The sequence below is a fragment of the Gorilla gorilla genome, chromosome 4 (genome assembly GCF_029281585.2).
Source record: "Gorilla gorilla gorilla isolate KB3781 chromosome 4, NHGRI_mGorGor1-v2.1_pri, whole genome shotgun sequence".
Classification (NCBI taxonomy): domain Eukaryota; kingdom Metazoa; phylum Chordata; class Mammalia; order Primates; family Hominidae; genus Gorilla; species Gorilla gorilla.
In genome coordinates this window covers 26,316,800-26,336,592 of record NC_073228.2, presented here as the reverse complement: position 1 = coordinate 26,336,592, position 19,793 = coordinate 26,316,800, and the positions used below count along the sequence as shown (strand labels likewise).

The 19,793-nt window shown below is 40.8% G+C and overlaps 1 protein-coding gene across 41 annotated transcripts in view; it reads right to left on the bottom strand.

Moving 5' to 3' along the window:
- CEP112 (centrosomal protein 112) overlaps positions 1-19,793 on the bottom strand; it is a 562,721-nt gene that overhangs the window by 20,262 nt on the left and 522,666 nt on the right. The gene's annotated exons all lie outside the window — the stretch shown is intronic.

Below are 19,793 nucleotides of genomic sequence, written 5' to 3'. Positions count from 1 at the left end.
CAGGAAAAAAAAAGATTGAGGTTGTGATATAAAATAAACACATGTGAATATTAAAATTTTGGACAGTATTTTGCATATAAGCAATACCCTTTACTTCCTGATGGAGATGGAAAAGCTGAAACCATATTACAGAGCTTCTATTAATAAATGTGGCCTTGGGAGGTACTCATTTAGAATTTCTCAAGACACATGTAGCGGAGATTTTATTCAGCAGCATTCATTCCAGCATTTACTCCAGCATTATTCACCAGTTTTCTGGTAACTGGAATCTACCCCTCTCCCATTCTCTGACCCACCCAAGGGTCAGGGGTAGAGTATGTGACAGGACCCTAAGGCAATCATCACGTTGCATTATCTGGAGCCATAACTATTGAGGGCCTGGTAACATGATCCAAGTCCAGGTACCCAGAGTCACTGACAGTCAAAGGATGCAGACTCTCTCATCCACTGGACTTTCCCCATTGATGTCATTCTGGAATTGTGACAACCATCTTGCTACCACAGAGTAAGAAGTGAACTGAGGGTTTTGGCAATCCAGGGGAAGAATTGAGAAGTGGAGAAAAATAAACTAAGCCCTTTATCAATCTGTACCTAAAGTTAGCCCTGTCTTTGGATTTTTCAGTTTGGGTTAGATTTTCTGTCACTTGCAACCCAAATGGTCTGAATTGAAACAACATAGAATATGCAAAATATTCACTTATATTTATGTGTGTTGCATCTGTTAGACCAGGGGTCAACAAACTTCAGCCTGCAGACCAAATTTGGGACACTGCTTGTTTTTGTAAATAAAGTTTTACTGGAACACAGCCATGCTCATTTGTTTACTTATTGTCTGTGATTGCTTTCTCATGACAATGGCAGTATTGAGTAGTCTTGACAGAGACCTTATAGCTCACAAAGCCCTGAAACATCTGTTATCTGGCCCTTTATAGAAAGTTGGCTGACCCCTGTGACTAGACCAAGCTCCACTAGGTAAGGACTGTGTTCATTTTGCTGAATGCTATGGCCTCAGCATTTAGCATGGTGCCTGGCATATGGTAGCAACTCAATACAATAAATATTTGCTGATGAACAAACGAATCACACAGAGCTTACAACCTTTGGTGTTAAGTCAGTCTTTGTCTCAAAATGACAAGGTCTTCGGAATGTCTAGAGTAAACTCATCACACATGCTCTCCCTAAAGACAAAGAGAAGATTCTGTCATCTCAGTATTGCAGTTCTTAATCAGCACAGTGGCTATTAATAAGTAGGCTGGCTTCAAAGCTGAGAAAGTCGGAGGCAAACACCAGGGCCTACGGGGCTGCTGAGATCAAAGAGGATCTTAGAGATTCACCCCGAAGGAGGGGAGTTGGTTTCATCATGCTCTTTCCTCCTCTGTGCTTCTCCAGTTTACTCACTATCAGACTTTTTATATATGGTTGAGATAGTCAATGACTCATGCCTCTTTTCTTCTAAAACCAAATGCCAGCTCCTTTCTTGCTAGAATATATCATTTTGGTCTCATTTCTAAAGTTTTTCTTGTTAATAATAACATTCCTAATATTTTTTCTTTCCTTAGGTTGATATATACTATGAATACTCCATGCTTTTAAAGAAGAGCTGGTACAGGTCCTAAAGCAGTTTGAGCAGTACAGCAATTCTACAGGCATGCGATGAGAAAGGCTGCATGTGGAAAGTCTGGACAGGTACATGTTGAAGAACGTGAATATTTGGAGGACCAAGTTTAAACAAGTTGGAAGGAAGCACCTTCTCTATGTTGCAAGGTACATCCCTGAAAGCGTTTGGGGAAAACCTGGGGGAGGGATAGGGTGTTTTTCACTTCTGTTTACAATGTCTGACTTTCCTCTCAGAAAGAGGGTGACTAGGCCTTTTTGGTTGGGGCTAGACTTCCTAAAAAAGGTAGTTTTCATCAACAAAGGACCAAAATCCCAACCAAAGGGTAGGTGAGACTCTTGAGGTTTATAACTGACTTTGTTAATAAAAGACCCAAGAAAACCTATAGAATAAGGCTGATACTCAGTGAGGCTGATGGGGGTTTTGGAGTCTCCCTGATATTTACAATTTATACATAGAAGTAAGGTTGGAGCACTGGACACATAGCAAATGCTTAGTAAATATTGTTTTAATGAGTAAAAGGCTGAACAAAGTTGTTGTTGAATAGGTAGGTGGCACCTTGAAATTATGGAAGGTAGTAAAGGTTATGTCAACAAATTTAGATTGAACGTAGTAAAAAATAGAAAAAGCAAAGAAAACCCCACATTATGAACACCTTATATGTGCCAGGTACTGTATTAAGCAATTGCTGCATAATCTTTTACATACTGTGATGATTCTATTTAATTCTTACATACAATTTGGAAGACAGACATTATCTACTCACTCCATAGAGAAGGAAACAGGTTCACAGTGCGTAACTGCTAGAACCACGATTGAAACCTGACGTCTAAGCCTGTACTGTGCCCATTTATTACTGGGAGGTGGAGAAGGGAATAGGATTGATCTGGAAATATTGTGATGAAATCTCAGGAGAGGAGATTCTGGGATTCAGGGGGGCAGCTGGGAGCTGCTGGAGTGATCTAGGAAAGTGAGGAACTCCTAGTCTGATCTGAGGTGATGGCTATGGGAAGGTCATAAAATAGAAGCTGATTAATTACCTGTCTCATAGAATAGAAGCAAGAGATGAGTTGTATGAGAATATATGCTTCAGCCATGTGCCTAGAAGAAGGGTGATGTTCCTGCAGAGACAAGGCAATGGGTACAGTACAGGGAGTTGGTCCGGGTGTAAGCAGCACACAAGGTATGTTTGGGTGTTTGCATTTACTTAGTTTGAGGAGCAGAGGAGACATTCATAAGGAAATATGCGAGTAGAGCTCAGGAGAAAAGCAGGACTAGAGGCCCAAGAATCACAGGCCAGAAGAAGAAGCTGTAGCCCCGGGAATGGAAGAGCTCTCTGAAGGGGAAAGGGGAGAACAGGAATGTCCCAGGAGCCAAGGCTCATCTATAAGGGACTTCCACATTTAGGATGTAGAAGAAGGAAGCAGAAGCAGGGAATGACCAGAAATGGCCCCAGAGATGAGATGAAAGTTAGGAGAGCGGGGAGCAAGCCTTTAGGTTTCACAAGGGAAGGAGGGAAAGTAGGTGTTAGGTGCTGCCAAGATCAAGGAAAATAAGCAAGAAGACCAGGCCGTTTCAGTTGCAGTGAGCCAAGATCACGCCACTGCACTCCAGCCTGGGTGACAGAGCGAGACTCTATCTCAAAAAAAAAAAAAAAGAAAGAAAGAAAAAAACCAGGCCATTTCTATCCCCTGCCTTGAATATCACCACCGCATAGGAAATAGAATGGTCTAGATAGCAGATTAATCACGACGGATTTTGGTGATCAACAGTGCCACAAATAAGGGGAGTTTAAGAAGAAATTAATTTGTTGATAAACATATAGTTTCCTATTTTAAAGCAAAACTTAAAATAAAAGATCCACATCTAACCTTCAGTTAAATATCGTTCAAAATATCTGATTTAGACAGAGAGTTCTGACCTGGTTTGAGGGCATTTTTCAAAAGAGGCAAGCTACGACTGCTCTTTCTTTTCTGCATATTTAAACTCTTGACAATCATAAATAATCTAAACCTCTCCCTCAAAGTACCAATTATCTCCTTATGTTTGAGAAGGCATGTCTTGCCAGATATGGTATTCTATACAAAACACAAAATAGGAAGACAAAGGCAGCCGTTGTCCCACCAGTGCACCCCGGATTTACTTAGGCAGCTCGATGAACACTAATGAGGATTTTGTGCATGAATCCCCCACCTTCCAGCTAAAGGGAACTGAGACCCCACAACCTCACAGCAGAACATTTCTTAACACCATTGTAAACACTGACTCCATTCAGGAGTTGTTCACTTTTACACAGCAGAGAGAAAAGAATTTTTTGTTCAATTAAAACTTAGGGATTGTGACGTCATCAAAATACTTCCTTTAGGTTTTCTGAAAGAAAAAAGCTTATACTTTTTACACGAGAAGTAAAAAGGAGCTTCAGAAATACATAACTGACATATAATAGGCCAGGAAGGGAACAGGAGACATCAGTAACTCCTATGTGGGATAATGGAGGCCTTCACAGAGGTGATGAGATTTGACTGGGACATTGAAGAATGAGTAGGAACTTTCAAGATGGATGAGAGGAAGAAAAAACTGCTAGCCGAGGAAAGGGCAGGAAGCATAGAGGTGACTGTGTGTGGCATGCTTAGGGACTGTCACAGGGTAGAGTATGGGTGGAGGTCATGGCGTGGGCAGGGGATAAGTGAGATAGGTGGAGACAAGGTGGTTAGGACTTTGAAGCTTATGCCAAGGTACCTGGGCTTTATTCTGAAGACAATGGAAAAACTAACTCAAGGTTTCTGACTGGAGACGAATATACCTTGATTTCTCCTTCCTTCCTTCCTTCCTTCCTTCCTTCCTTCCTTCCTTCCTTCCTTCCTTCCTTCCTTCTTTCCTTCCCTCCCTCCCTCCTTCCTTCCTTTCTCTTTCTTTCTTTCTTTTTCGTTCGTTCTTTCTTCTTTTTTCTCCCTCCTTCCTTCCTCCCTCCTTCTCTTTTCTTTCTTCCTTTCTTTCTCTCTCTTTCTTTCTCTTTTTCTCGTTCCTTCCTCCCTCCCTCCCTTCCTTCCTTCCTCCCTCCCTTCCTTCCTTTCTCCCTCCCACCCTCCCTCCCTCCTTCTTTCTTTCTTTCTCTCTCTCTCTTCTCTCTCTCCTTCCTTCCTTCCTTCCTTCTTCCCTTCTTCCTTTCTTCTCTTTTTTTCTTCTCGTTTCTTTTTCAGACAGGTTCTCACTCTGTTGCCCAGGTTGGACAGCAGTGATGCAACCACAGCTCACTGCAGCCTCCACCTTCTGGTCTTAGGTGATCCTCCCACCTCAACCTCCCAAGTAGCTGGGACTACAGGCATGTACCACCATGCCTTGCTAATTTTTGTATTTTTTTTGTAGAAACAAGGTTTTTGCCATGTTGCCCAGCCCAGGCTGGGCAATCCACCTGCTTGAGGTGAGCTCAAGCAATCCACCCGCTTTGGCTTCCCAAAGTGCCACCTGGCCATACCTTGATTTCTGTTACAGGAAGAGAAACCTAATGTCACCATCCTGCTTCTAGTTTTTTTCTTCTCCAGCTGATTCTCCACACTGTTGCATGTTTCTCTAAAATGCAGATCTGATCATCTCACCCCAACCCCACTCCCATATAAAAACACTTCTGTGATTTCTTTCATCTGTAGATTAAAGACAACCTCCTTCGCATGGATCATCTAAGAACCTTCTCATATGATCTTAGACTAATTTTCCAGGACCTTGTGCTCCAGTAATGACTTGGCATTTTCCCAAAAAGTCCCATGTCATGTTGTGACTCATGCCTTTGCACATGCTGTTTTGTGCTCCTCTGCGCCCTTCCTTCCTCTGAAGTGGCTAGAGAACCACTCTCCATTCTTACATAGGACCTTCTCCACGACACCCTCCCGCAGCCTTCTAGTCACGGTAAGCAACCCCTCCACTAAAATGCCTTGGTATTATGTTCATCTAACAGTTACTGATTGACACCTATGGAGTGTTTTCTATGTATTAGGCACCATATTGTACTCTTTTGCATATATTATATTTCATTTAATCTTCTACGAATGCTATATGGTACTTTTATGGCTGTTTACATAAGAAGAAATAGGCTTATCCATAGTCACACAGCTACTTGGTACCTGAGTCGGGACCTGTACAAGGTCTTCCTTACCCGAGAGCCTCCGCTTGTACTTCATTATCAGATACTATTACAACTATTGATTTGCACACTGCTTTCTCCTATTAGACTGTGGGTTCCCTGAGAGTAAGTTCTATGTTGAACCGGAGATCAACGTTATTTCAAAAGTATATAAGACTAAATAATTATTCTTTTGAAGTTTGAGACCATTACATGGACTGTTTTTGCCAATGTAAAGACATTTTTGCTAACCTATTATGTAGGCTGGAGTTTGCATGAAGCAGATCATATACAACCACGTAGACCTGGGCTCACTTAATCGGCATTTCATCTGCTCTAGGTGAGATGGAGAAACGGCAGCCAGTTAGTAGCTCATTTTCCATCTTTCAAGAGAGATTGACATCTATATTTTTTTTACACAGCAGATAAACTGGTAATGAATATATATATATGTGTGTGTGTATATGTATATGTTTATTTGTTTATTAAAAACTTTTTTTTGAGATAGGGTCTCACTCTGTCGCCCAGGCTAGAGTGCAGTGACGCAATCATGGCTCACTGCAGCCTCAACTTCATGGACTCAGGTGATACCCCCACCTCGGCCTCCTGAGTATCTGGGACCACAGGTGGGCACCACCACGCCTGACTAAGTTCTGTATTTTTTGTAGAGACTGGGTTTTGCCATGTTGCCCAGCCTGGTGGTAATGAATATTAACTTGGCTTGGTCCACTTAGACATACATGAAAGGACAATTTCTGTTAGAAACACTTACATAAGAATATGAAAAAGATAAGTACACTGTTACTGACTTAGACAAAACCAGTGCAACCTTAAGAAACAGTACTGGGAGAGCAATAGTTATGTTAGATTGAGCAAGAGGCTGCATCTTCTAATCTTTTTTTCGTGATTATTTTCACTAGTGTGCTCTTTCAGGAATGTCTCTGTGCATTCTTTATAAAACTGTTGCCCAGATCTTTTTTTAAATCACATCAAACCAAAAAAGGTCAAATAAAGAGCAGGAAGATTTTGTTCTTTCCGTTGAAGGCATTTCTTTAATATTAAAAATGTACTGAAATGTAGAAATCATATTCTGATGATGTCTGAAAAGAATTCATGGTCAAGAGTAAAAAGACAAAGAAAAAAGCTCTCAACAATCACTGGTGGCTGAGGGCCACAGTATCCTCATTGGGCCAGCTTTTTTCTTTACTTCAAATGGCAGAAAAAATTCACGATTTAAAATTAGAAAAAAAATCCTAAACGTGTGTGGATATTACGATGAATGCCACTCTTCATGTTTCTTGGCCCACATGGTAAAACACATTATGGTGAAAATTCCAACTTCATCTATAAGTGAAAACAAACAGAAAGGGCATCTTTTCTTATTCAAATAGAGTTCCAGAGGGTGTGTTTTTGCTTTATTTCCAACCATAAGAGGCTCCTATCTGAAGGATCTTTCTGTGTAGCTTGAGTGCCCAAGTTGGCAACTTAGGTCTCTATAGCAATTTCATTCCCTCTCTTTATCTTTAACATGTATTTAAAACTGATGTTGGCAGCAGAAAGGCTAAGATTTTAGGGATAAGGATACTATTTTATCTTGTATGATGTTAACTTTTTTCATCCAGCTTTGAGAAAACTCTTTTTTTCTCCTTCATTTTGATGAGCTGAATTAATCTTGCTTCTTTATGTCCTTAGGAAGCTTTAAAATACTAAGACAGGTGAAACCAAGTCCCTGTACTAAAGGTGGCTTATGTGATCTTTGTCATATCCAGTAATCTTCTGTGATCTTTGTCATATCCAGTAATCTTGGAAATAAAAGGGTTGTTGTATTGTAAACTTAGGTTAATATATACTTTAAATGTCCCTTACGGCAAAGTAGATGTTTGATGGAATGAGAACTTTCAGAAGACTTGTCTGAGATTTTTTTATTTAGTCTACACATGGTATAGCTCAACTTAGTTTGTGGATCACATATGGCAACCATAAGAAGTCTGAGAGAAAAAGGCGGGCGGCCAGTAGAAGGTAGGAGCTCCCTATATTTCTTAAACTATTCTGAGCCCATTGGATGGTAGAGACTGGTGGGTAGTTAGGTGAGAAAGTGCTAGGATGGTGGAGCTGCCTAGGAAACCCAGCCCGCAACCCAGCACAGAACTAGACATCTGCATTTTAGGCCAGCTTCCTCCTTTGCCTCCCTGAACAATGCTGAATGCCTAAGAGTTGACCAGAAGTAGCCTCTGTTCTGTGCAGAACACAAAGGAGGAATCAAACCCTGTCTTCAAGGAAGTAACAGTTTTGGGGGGAAGCAAAATTAACCTATAAACATTATACAAGGCCGAGGCGGGCAGATCACGAGGTCAGGAGATCGGGACCATCTTGGCTAACACGGTGAAACCCTGTTCCTACTAAAAATACAAAAACTTAGCCGGGCGTGGTGGCGTGCGCCTGTAGTCCCAGCTACTCGGCAGGCTGAGGCAGGAGAATGGCCTGAACCCGGGAGGCGGAGCTTGCAGTGAGCCGATATCGTGCCACTGCACTCCAGCCTGGGCAACAGAGCAAGACTCTGTCTCAAAAAAAATAAATAAATAAAAAATAAAATAAACATTATATGTCCAGCTACAGGGAAACTCAGTATAATAGACATTTGGGAAAGAAAAAGATCTTTGGCCATGGCATTGCTTGGGAAGGTCTGTGGGAGGTGAGTCTTGAGCTGTGCTCCCAAAGCTGAGTAGCAGCTGAACAGGCAGAAGTTTGGCAAAAGGAAATTCCAGGTGAAGGAAAAACCATGAGCCAAGGCGAAAATGAGTGTGGCTGGTGTGAGAGCTGAGCAGCCACACTTGGCTGAGGGCTTGACAGGAGATGCTGGGGAATGCTTAGAAATAATACTGGACAGTCCATTAATTAAGTTTTAAGAGAACTTAAAAGTCTGGCAGAGAGATCCAATAAGTGAGTGTGAGGCAGTTGTTTTTCTGAGCAGGGGAATAACATGATGACAATGGTATTTTAGGAAGATTGCCCAGATGTGACGCAGCTAGGAAGAGACCATTTTGTCCAAATCCAAGGTGATTAAGAGTCAAAGATGTCCATGGGGAGAACGGAGATGATGACTAGAACTAAAGTGACATTTTGGAGGTAGAAATAACATGACTTGGTGATGAAATAGTTGTAAGATGTGACCGATGCAGCAGGTAGAGCCCAAGACAATGAATGCCAAGGTTTCCAGCAGTCTTCCTCTCAATCCTGATAACACCATCAAGGACACAGCGTCCCCACTGAACTATCTCTGATACCTTTGGTTTCCTGGTTTCCACTTGTCTTAGTCAGCTCAGGCTGCTATAACAAAACACTGTAGATTGGGTGGCTTAAACAACAAACATTTATTCCTCATAGTTCTAGAGGCTGGGAAATCCAAGATCAGGGTACCAGCATGGTCTGGTTTAGGTGAGGGCTCTCCTCCTGACTTGCAGATGGCTGCCTCCTTACTGTATCCTCACATGGCAGAGACAGTGCAATATTTCTCTTATGTCTCTTTTTGTAAGGGCAATAATCTCACCATGAAGGCCCTACTCTCATGACCTAATTACCTTCCAAAGGCCCCATCTCCAATACCGTCACACTGGTGCTCAGAGCTTCAATATTTTGGCGGGGTGAGAGGCATTAACATTCAGCCCATAACACCACCTCAATTTTAATGCCTTTTATTTCCACACCAGAGATTTTTTTCACCCCCACTTTGCTGTGTCACTGGCCTCCTTTCCATTGGCAAGCCTAGCCCTACACCAAACTGCTGAGACAATGCAGGTCAGGACAGGAGGTACATTAAGAGCCTCAGTCCATCAGCTGCAGACAACTGAATTCTTCTTGCTATTGCAGACCCAGTATCAGGGGCCTCAAGACCAACTCAAGGGTGTGCTTCATTAACCCAGTTCATATGCATGGGTTTCTGCCATTCCCTCCTGCCTACTGCTCTAGGTCTCTGCTAGAATTAGAGCACAGGGCAGATGAAAGACAAGCCTAGGATACCGCGCGAGGTTCTGTGGAACAGAACTTTCTCTTTTCTTCTGATATGAGCCTGGAAACATAGGCTCAGGAACTGATAGCAGGTATCTTGCAACCATGAAAAGGACAATTTGTGGAGAATGGAGCCAACAATAAGGGAACAGAGTTAAAAAATGGAGAGAGAATAATTGGCTTTTGGTCACATAATTTGAGCTATTGGATTAAGCCTCCCCTGAAGCCAATGCTACTTCTCAGTTGACATGAAGCAACATATTCTTTTTATTGGTTAAACCATTTGTTCTTCAACCAATTATTTCTAATAAATTATTTGACTGGGGCTGAGATTCCCTGCCAAGGACCTAGACTTTGTACCCTATGAGCTGGCCCCAGCAGTCCCCCAGCAAGGTAGTAAGGGCCACTCGATTTAAACTCTGCCACACCCTACTGGCTGGACTGGATTGCTTTGGGTACTGACACCTGCCCAAGCTCCCAAACCAACTTCCACATCTCCAAATACCTTGCCTACCTCACTGTTCATCTGCATTTCAACTCTGATCACTCAAAACTTGCCTACTTTCTGAATTAATGAGTTAGTTTCGTTGTGTAGTCTCTTGGTGACCTAACCTACAATTTACACACAAAATCATATGTTGCCAGGTTTTTTGGGCCAAATCAGAACTCTGGGAGCTCCCTGACACCTGCATGCTTTATCCCAAGGCTACCGCCTGTTGCTACAGAAAGTAAACAACAATAATAAAACACACACATGCTGTTTCAATAGGGTCATCTACAAATTCATGCTATTTAACCTCAATGGACCTTCTCCATTGCTGGTCAACCTTTAACTGCTCTCTGTTTTACATAGTGTAGGGGCCTTTTTCATACAATGTCTACCTCATGGGACACCCACATACTTAGTAGCCAACATTACTGACGATCTGCTGATGACTGACCCTGGTGTAATCTAGGGTTCATTAGTCCCTTGTGCTGGGTGAAGCCTTTGGTAATACTTAGGGAGCACCAGAAAAAAAATAACTTTACACAAAGACGAAAAGTTTAGTTATTTGCTGTATGTCTTAATTGATGCAAGCCATCAAAGTAGGAATTGCAGAGAACAAGGTATAAATCAATAAAATAAGTAAATGGAAGTGATTGAAGGACAGAGCCACTTTAAAGCAAGTGTTGCTCAATTTCCTGAAAACATAACGAAATTGCTTTGCAAAAGAAATCATAATGGTTTGCTTTTAATTTTTCCTAAAGAGCACTAATAACAAATAATGGAAAGTTCAATTGATAATTAAAGAAAAAAAAACACTTCACTTTTGAGCATTCATAAGTGAGGCAGTATTCTTTTCAAATTATTATACTCTGGCAAGGCATACTCAAGGTACTTGGTTCCTTTGTACTCTTTCCCTCTGTATTTCAGGTTTTATATGAATGAAACACAATGAGTAATTCCTTCTCTTTGGATCCTTCAGGATATTATTTAAACACTGGCATCTGGTCTAAGGGAAACTTAATGCTAAGTCAGAGGAGTATTTGAAAAATAGTTTACATCTGGTTTTGTACTACCCATCCCTGGAAGTATGCAGGGAGGGTGGAGGAAATGAGCACATTGCTGGCTCTCTGGGCTGTGGTGCTGGTGGGGCTGGGTCTTTCGGTGTAATGCATACCACAGCATTCCCTTTTATAAAGTGAGGGATTAGTGCCACCTTCTTTGTAGCAATGTCGTGACCTCTATAATGCTTCTTAAATTGAGGACAATGATGGACCCACCAAGCCTTAACACATGATTTAAATCTGATCTGACAGTACGTAAACCCAGAACTCCAGAGGGCTAATGGTTGAACAAGCTTGGGAGAATGTCCAGGGAACCAAATGTAGAAGCCCGATGAATTACGGAGGAATCACAACTCCAGGGCAATGGAGGGGGGAGTAAAATGACATATTCTGAGTTGGTATCTTTTATAGGATTGACTAAAACTGTGGTCCCACTATAATGTGCTAGAAAGCAAAAAAATATATATTATTTTCACTCATACATCTATAATTTAAGAAGGATATGAGTTTTAACAACATTTGTACTCTTACACACACACACACACACACACACACACAAAACCTATCAAGAGGAATCTCTCATAGAGGCTAAAAATTAGAAGCAATAATATTTTAGGGTGGTCATTAATTTTAGGTACAGGTATATAGTATTTTAAATTTCTCACACTTAGACAAACTTAGAAACCTGATTAAAATCAGTTTGTGATATTTGTATTCTGAGGATAAACTAACTTGTAGAACCATGAAGAGCAAAACACTCAATAATGAGTCACAGCAGACCCATGGAAGCTCACCTAGCAGTGACGTCTGACCTGCAGCAGCCACTGTGCTCAGAGGGAGGCCGATGACTGCGCCATTCCCTTGTGCACTTTTTTTTTTTTTTTGAGACTGAGTCTCGCTGTGTCACCCAGGATGGAGTGCAGTGGCGCAGTCTCCACTCACTGCAACCTCGGCCTCCCAGATTCAAGTGATTCTCCTGGTTCAGCCTCCCAAGTAGCTGGGATTACAGGTGCCCACCACTATGCCTGGATAATTTTCGTATTTTTAGTAGAGATGGTTTCCGCCATGTTGGCCAGGCTGGTCTCGAACTCCTGACCTCAAGTGATCCGCCCGCCTCAGCCTCTCAAAGTGCTGGGATTCCAGGCATGAGCCACTGCGCCCGGCCTCCTTGGGCACTATTCTTAGGGGACTTACTCCATTTCAATAAACTACAAGTTGGTGACAGGGCCAATGTTTATTTTGTTTTTGGCTTGTAAACAATTCACACATCGAAAACATCTCTGCCCTGCTCCTTCACTAATCCCCAGGGCCCTCCGGGTATGTCAAGCTGTTCAATATACACGTTAAGCCTTGGGCATTAAGTCAGGAACTTTCTACCCACATCCAAGAGACCTTATTACCCCTGTGACTTGTATTTCTGCATTTTTCTTTTCCTAACTCAGATCCCCCACCTGGAAGATCTTCTGTTTGTAGTTAAGTACTAAAAGTCTATATAATTCAAAACCGCGAGGGCAGAGAAGGCAGAGAAAACTCTAAAACCACCTGCCTGTATGTGGCTTTCGGGAAGCAACATTCCTGTGATCACACAAGCTGAAAAGGAATAAAAGTGCTCTCTGACAACAGCATCAAGTTGAGGTACTTTCCCTTCTTTCCTGGGATGGAACAAGAAGTGTTTCCTTTCTTTTCCATGTTTGTTAGAATTTGGATGGTTTCTATTCTCTCAACTCAGTGTTACTGATTGGCTGGAAGAGTTCATTCCACCCTTTTAGCCAAAGTCACTTTTGAACAGGCTGTTTTCGACTGCCAGGCAAGCACCATACAAAATTGGCAAGAGATGCTTTTCTTTGGTTCCATTGGCCTCTCCTTTCTCTCTCCATCACTCCACTTACAGAATCTTGCCCTCCCCATCTAATGCCCCATATTGTCACATTTTCTCCCAGCTAACTTTCTTTTGGTAAAATCTCTAATGTGTGACAATTTCAATGGGTAACTTGCATTAGAAAGCCTCTGATTGTCAAGTAAAGTTCTAGTCTCAGAGTGAATTTTTTTGGCCCCCATCAGTTCAGTTTTCGGCCGGTGGGCAGGGGAAACATTTTGGAAGAAGGGCAGCTGGCCCTTTTCTCCTCACTGAAATCACACTACCAGTTTGACTTCGCCTGGTGTTAAGATTAATTCTTTTACTACTGCCTATTACTGACTCATTTCTCTTTCCTTTTGAAAATATGTTATGACATCGAGCCCCAAATTCAAGCATAAAACTAGATTTGGTGGCAAGAAATTCTCTTCTAAGGAATAGTTTTAGACTTTAGAGTCTGATGAGCCAGACTGAGATGCATGTGTTACCACAGGGGTATAAACGTAGGGTTGGAGTTTGAAAAAGGGTATGTATAGCCTGGCGATAACAATTTGAGAATCATCACAATAAATGAGACCTGAAGACAGTGGGGATAGATGATATCATTGAGGCAGAGAGAATGTATAGCTGGGAAAGAAGTAGGGAATAGATACCAGAAAACAGAGATTATTTACTGTATGGGGAAGGCCAAAAATCAGAAGTCAATAGAAGAGATTGAGAAGCTGCGGTCTAAAGAAGAAGAAAAGGCTGGGCGCGGTGGCTCATGCCTGTAATCCCAGCACTTTGGGGGGCCAAGGCGGGTGGATCACAAGGTCGGGAGATCGAGACCATCCTGGCTAACACGGTGAAACCCTGTCTTTACTAAAAATACAAAAAATTATCCAGGCGTGGTGGGGGGCACCTGTAGTCCCAGCTGCTCAGGAGGCTGAGGCAGGAGAATGGCGTGAACCCGGGAGGCGGAGGTTGCGGTGAGCCGAGATCGCGCCACTGCACTCCAGCCTGGGCGACAGAGCAAGACTTCGTCTTAAAAAAAAAAAAAAGGAGAAGAAAAATAGAATTATGCTGGGGTAAGAAGTCAATGCAAATTAACCTTGGGAATCTCTTCTACTTGGCTATGAGCTCCTTCAGGAAAAAGACTCTCTTATTTATCTTACAGTCGAAGGCTAATGGCTCCTGGCACATAGTAGGTGCTGAATAAATGTTTGCTGAATAAGTGCCTTCTCTTTTTAAAAATAACCTGTTTGTCCCTTCAGTGGGGCATATGTTCTTTGAGGTTTTTTTGTTTTTGTTGTTGTTGTTTTTTTTTTTAACTGATGCTTAAAAGAGGGTCTGAAACTTTTGTGTTCTGTCATTTTCAAAATACCCTCTAATTATACCCTAATAGTTATATAGGTATCATAGCTAGAATTTCCCAACAGGCAGGATTTCAACTCACTGTTTGGGTCCTGTTACTTTCTGTATATTTTTATAACTCAGTTGTAACTAAAAAAAAAAACCCTCATAATTGAAATTCTCAAGAACTTTTCTATTTACTGGCAGTATATTAATATACACAAATGCAAACACATTTATTATTCTTTGTCCCCTATTTAAAAACTGAATAACAACAAGTGTCAACTTTTAAAACCCATCATGCATTCTTCAGGCTTCACCTTAACTCCACCTTCCTCTAGACTTAGAAGCTCCAAAATATCACAGCTCACAAAGAAATAGAGCCTGCAACAATTAACCAACTTAATTTTCACAGATGCTACCATCAATCAATACATATTACATATTAATTTTCACATATGCTACAATCAGTTTTTCACAAGCTTCACTAAAAAGGTCAGTATACACTGAACCAAAAATTTAGCAGTTTTAAGGATTAATGAAAACTAAGTAGATACTACTTCAGAATTATGAATCTGATTGTCAGCCAACTCAGGGTCTAAAACCTTATGGAATGTATTACTCCTGTATTTACTGATCATGCAGTTGAATGCCTGCTTTGTACAAAGCACTGTGGTAGTGGGCGGGGGGGTGGGGCAGACCAAGATTAAGCTCAGTACAGATAACTGGGGAATCAACTCACACTACAGTCGTTGAAAAAATAACCCATTATTATAAAGAAATGCATCAAAACAACATAACAGATTATATAAAGAATATAAATATATAAATATCCACTATTATTTCTGAAAGGAAACTTATTTCTCAGATGTCTGTTGGGGTTGTTTGGCTGAGAAGGGGGTGGGTAAAACAAATAGTACGCAGCTGGTGGAAAGAGAAGGACTATAAGCAGGTGGCAAAAGGGAAAACAGTAGGCACTGGGGGTCAGGAATCTGAAGGTCATACCACAGGGTGACATCACAGAAAAGAGAGCCCTGACTACACTTTAAGAGCTCCCGAAGGGGAAATTGGGAGGTAGCATCAATAAGGGGAGAAGTACCCCCATGTACGGGGAATGCTACATCTCAGAAAAGAGGATCTTGCACTGTGTCTACGGGAGCCCATGATGAGTGTAAGAGAAAAGGGTCAAAACGTCTCTTTGTGACTGATGTAAGGACAAGAAGAATGGTGTTTCTATCCTGCATACGCAAGAGGACTTGGAGGCTTTCTGTCTCTCATTGGTACAAACTCCCTGAACCAACAGGAGATAAACCCTGTTCATCTTCTCTGTGGTGAAAGTTGACTGTGGAACAAACAGACATACTATATACACCAACACACAACATATATATGTGTGTGTGTGTGTGTGTGTATGTATATATATAGTATGTATGTGTGTATGTACATATATAGTATGTGTGTGTATGTATATTTATAGTACTTGTGTGTGTATGTGTATATATATATTTATTACATATGTTATGTGTGTGCATATTCCTACTATAATATATTCACTGCCCTCAGAGGAACCTTAGTCTAGTGGAAATGACAAAATATGTCCACAAGTAATTAGAATGAAGGTGATGTGTCTGAACTCAACAAAAGGTAGCTATTAGAAATCCTCAGGAAGCAAACTCTTTCAGTGAAACTTAGGCATTCTCATTAAAGATAAGAAAAAAACAAGGACACATACTATCACTGGTACTACTTGATATGGAACTGGAGGCCTCACCTGTGCAATATGACAAACATTAATAAATAAGGATGAAATACAGGAAGGAAGATACAAACATTAAATCTGTTTAGGAATGATACAACTGCGTACTTAGAAAATTTAAGAAATCAACTGAAAGATCATTAGAAGTAATGTTGGTAAGAGCTCTGGTGAGACAACTGTAATACTCCTAAACACCAGAATTATCCATTTAGAAAAAACAAGGGAAATCCATGAAAAGAAAATATACCATAATATATTCGGGAATAAGTTTAATAAGAAATGTACAACACATCCATCCATATTAGGATAGATTTCAGTTGTAATGAAAAAACTAATGAAATGCAAAGAGATGTAAAGTTCCTGAATGGGAAGACTCAGTATCGCAAAGATGTCAATTGTCCTGAGACTAATTCATAAATTCAATACAGTCCCCATAAGACAATCAGTGGGATTAAAAAAAAATGAACTCTACAATCTTAGCCCAAGATTCATGTGAAGGAGAAAATGCTGAAGAATAACTAAGACAATTTAGTTTAAATTTTTTAAAAGATGATGAGAGGAGTCTTCTCTTTATAGATGATATTCACTACATATTAGTACTCTTCAGAAAGGTTTTGCTTGTAATACCTGATTGAATCCTCACAACAAATTCATAAGGTGAGTACCACTATTAATCCATTTTCAAGATAGGGAAACTGAGGCAAATCAAGCAAGTAACTTGCTTAACGTTCCATAGCAAGTAAGTGGAAGTGGCAGAGCTGGGATCTGAAGCCAGGTACTGTGGCTCTGGAGCTCATGCTCTTAAGTACCGTAATAGATGGCTCATATTGGCACAGGAAATCGATAAATGGGAAAGAAGAGAAAGTCCCAGATTCACACACATATCAAAAATTTGATTTTTGAAAATGATGGCATTTCCAAAAAATGGGAGAAATATATCTCAGTCAATACATGGTATTAGTATTAATACCTGGCTATCTATTTGGAAAGGAAACTAGTAAAATTCCTGTATTAGTTTTCTATCATTGCTGTAACAAATTACGCAAAGTTAGCAGCTTAAAACAACACAGATTTATTCCCTCACAGTTTTGTAGGTTGGAAGTTTGAGGGAGCTCAGCTGGATCCTCAGCTCTGGGTATCACAAGGTCAAAATCAAGGTGTCAGCTGGCCTGGGCTCTTATCTGGAGGCTCTGGGGGAGAATTCACTTCTAAGCTCATTTGGGTTGTTGGCAGAATTCACTTCCTTGGCACTACAGGGCTGAGGTTCCCATTTCCTGGCTGGCTGTGAGCTGGGCGTCCCTCTCATCTCCTTGCGACTGCTATTCCTCATCATGTTGTCCTCTCCCTCTTTAAAGTGGCAATGGCGCAATGGTTCTTAGGCTTCAAATCTCTCTAGCCCCCCCGCCCTCTTTTGCCACATTTGCCATGTTCTCCTGCCTCCAGCTGCAGAAAGTTCTCGGCCCTTAGTGGTCATGTGTCTGGATCAGCCCCACCACTTGGATAATCTGGGATCATCTCCCTTTTTTAAGGTTACTGATTAGCAACCTTGATTATATCTGCAAAATCTCTTGCAATGCAATGTGCATAGTCACAGATGCCAGGGACTGGGGTATGGACCTCCTTCAGGGGCCATTCTGTCTACCCCAATCCTTCTCCCACATAATATATCCCACATAACATAACAAATTTGAGGTAGATTAAAGAGTTAAATGTATGAAATGAAACTCTCAAAAGTATAAGAAAATAAAAGAGAATATATTTCATAATCTAGGTTAGAGAGTACCTTCCTAAGCAAGCTTGGAAACCATAGGGAAAAAGATAGAAGATAATCTTCTCAAAAAATTAAAATATTGAATAAAAAATTAAAAGATAAGCAATTCTGAATTCTGAGAAAGTATTTGCAACTTATCTAACTAACAAATAATTAACATACAGACTATGTAAAAAATAAACTTTCTTTTTTTTGGAGTTGGAGTGTCACTCCATCACCCAAGCTGGAGTATAGTGGCACAATCTTGGCTCACTGCAACCTCCACCTCCTGGGTTCAAGCCATTCTCCTGCCTCAGTCTCCCGAGTAGCTGGGATTACAGGCGTGCGCCACCAAGCCCAGCTAATTTTTATATTTTTAGTAGAGACAGGGTTTCACCATGTTAGTCAGGCTGGTCTCCTGACCTCAGGCAATCCGCTCGCCTCAGCCTCCCAAAGTGCTGGGATTACAGATGTGAGCCACCGTGCCCGACCAAAAAATAAACTTCTATAGATCAAATTAGAAAAACAAATCAATAGAAACAATTAGCAATAAATGTGATTAAGCAATTCATGGAAATGCAAATACTTTCCACTCTTTGTAATGAATGTTTAGATAATCCATTCCCAGGTCTGTTTCAAAATGTTAGGCAAGGCAGGGAAGAATTATGGGGTCAAGATCCTGGAGATGACATAAAGCAGAAGAATTTGTAAAGCTGGCATGTGGGGACATTTTTACATGGTGGCCTTTGCCAATTCTAGAGTGGTTGGTGAGAGGCTGAGAAGCTGAACAAATCTTTCTTTTAACAGTTTCACACACAAAAAATCCAAAGAGACAAAAATTGCAGTCCAGGGCTCACTCAGGAGGAGTGTCTGATAAAATCCCTATACTTTGGGTGGATTCCAAAGGGCTACACTCTCGGAGTAGGAATGAATTGGAAATAAACCAGCTCTCTCCAGAACGGAAGTTTAGCTTCAAGTCATCTCAATCTCTGAAAATAAATTAAGGCTATTCAAGATTACAAGTGCCACTACCCGTCTATCTAGAAACAAATCTAAGTTCTCTGGAGGAAATTAACATCATCCTAGGTCTTAAAATTGTTTCTATAAATTTTCATATAAAATATCTGGCACTCAATCAAAAATAGGCAGACTCACAAGAAGCAAGACAACATGCCAAGAGAAACAAAAGACAATGAAACAAGATCCTTGTGAGCTCCAGATCATGGTTACGAGACTTCGACTTTACAAGAACCAAGACATAGGTCCAACAGAATAAGAAAAATGATGGTGAATTTTGATATAGAATAAGTAATTTAAAAAGAACTAAGTAGAAAGTCTAGCTCTGGAAAATATAATAAGCAAAATTAAGAATGAGTTTAACAGTAGGTTAGACACAGCTAAGGAGAGAATTAGTGAGCTAGAGACTGGGTAAAAATAAAATATCCAGAATAAATACAGACATAGGAAACAGGGCTAGAAGGTCTAATATATACATAATTGTATTTCCAGAAGGAAGACAGAGAGATAGAGTTAGGCAGAAGTAAAAGTAGAAAAATCTAAATACCATAACTACTAAAAAAAGTATATCTATAATTAATTACAAATCTTCCAACAAAGAAAAGTCTAGGCCCAGATGGCTTCATCAGTGAACTCCACCACCTATATTACAGGTGTTCACTACCATGTCCAGCTAATTTTTGTATTTTTATTAGAGATGGGGTTTCACCATATTGGCCAGGCTGGTCTCGAATGCCTGACCTCAAGTGATCCACCCACCTCGGCCTCCCAAAGTGCTGGGATTACAGATGTGAGCCA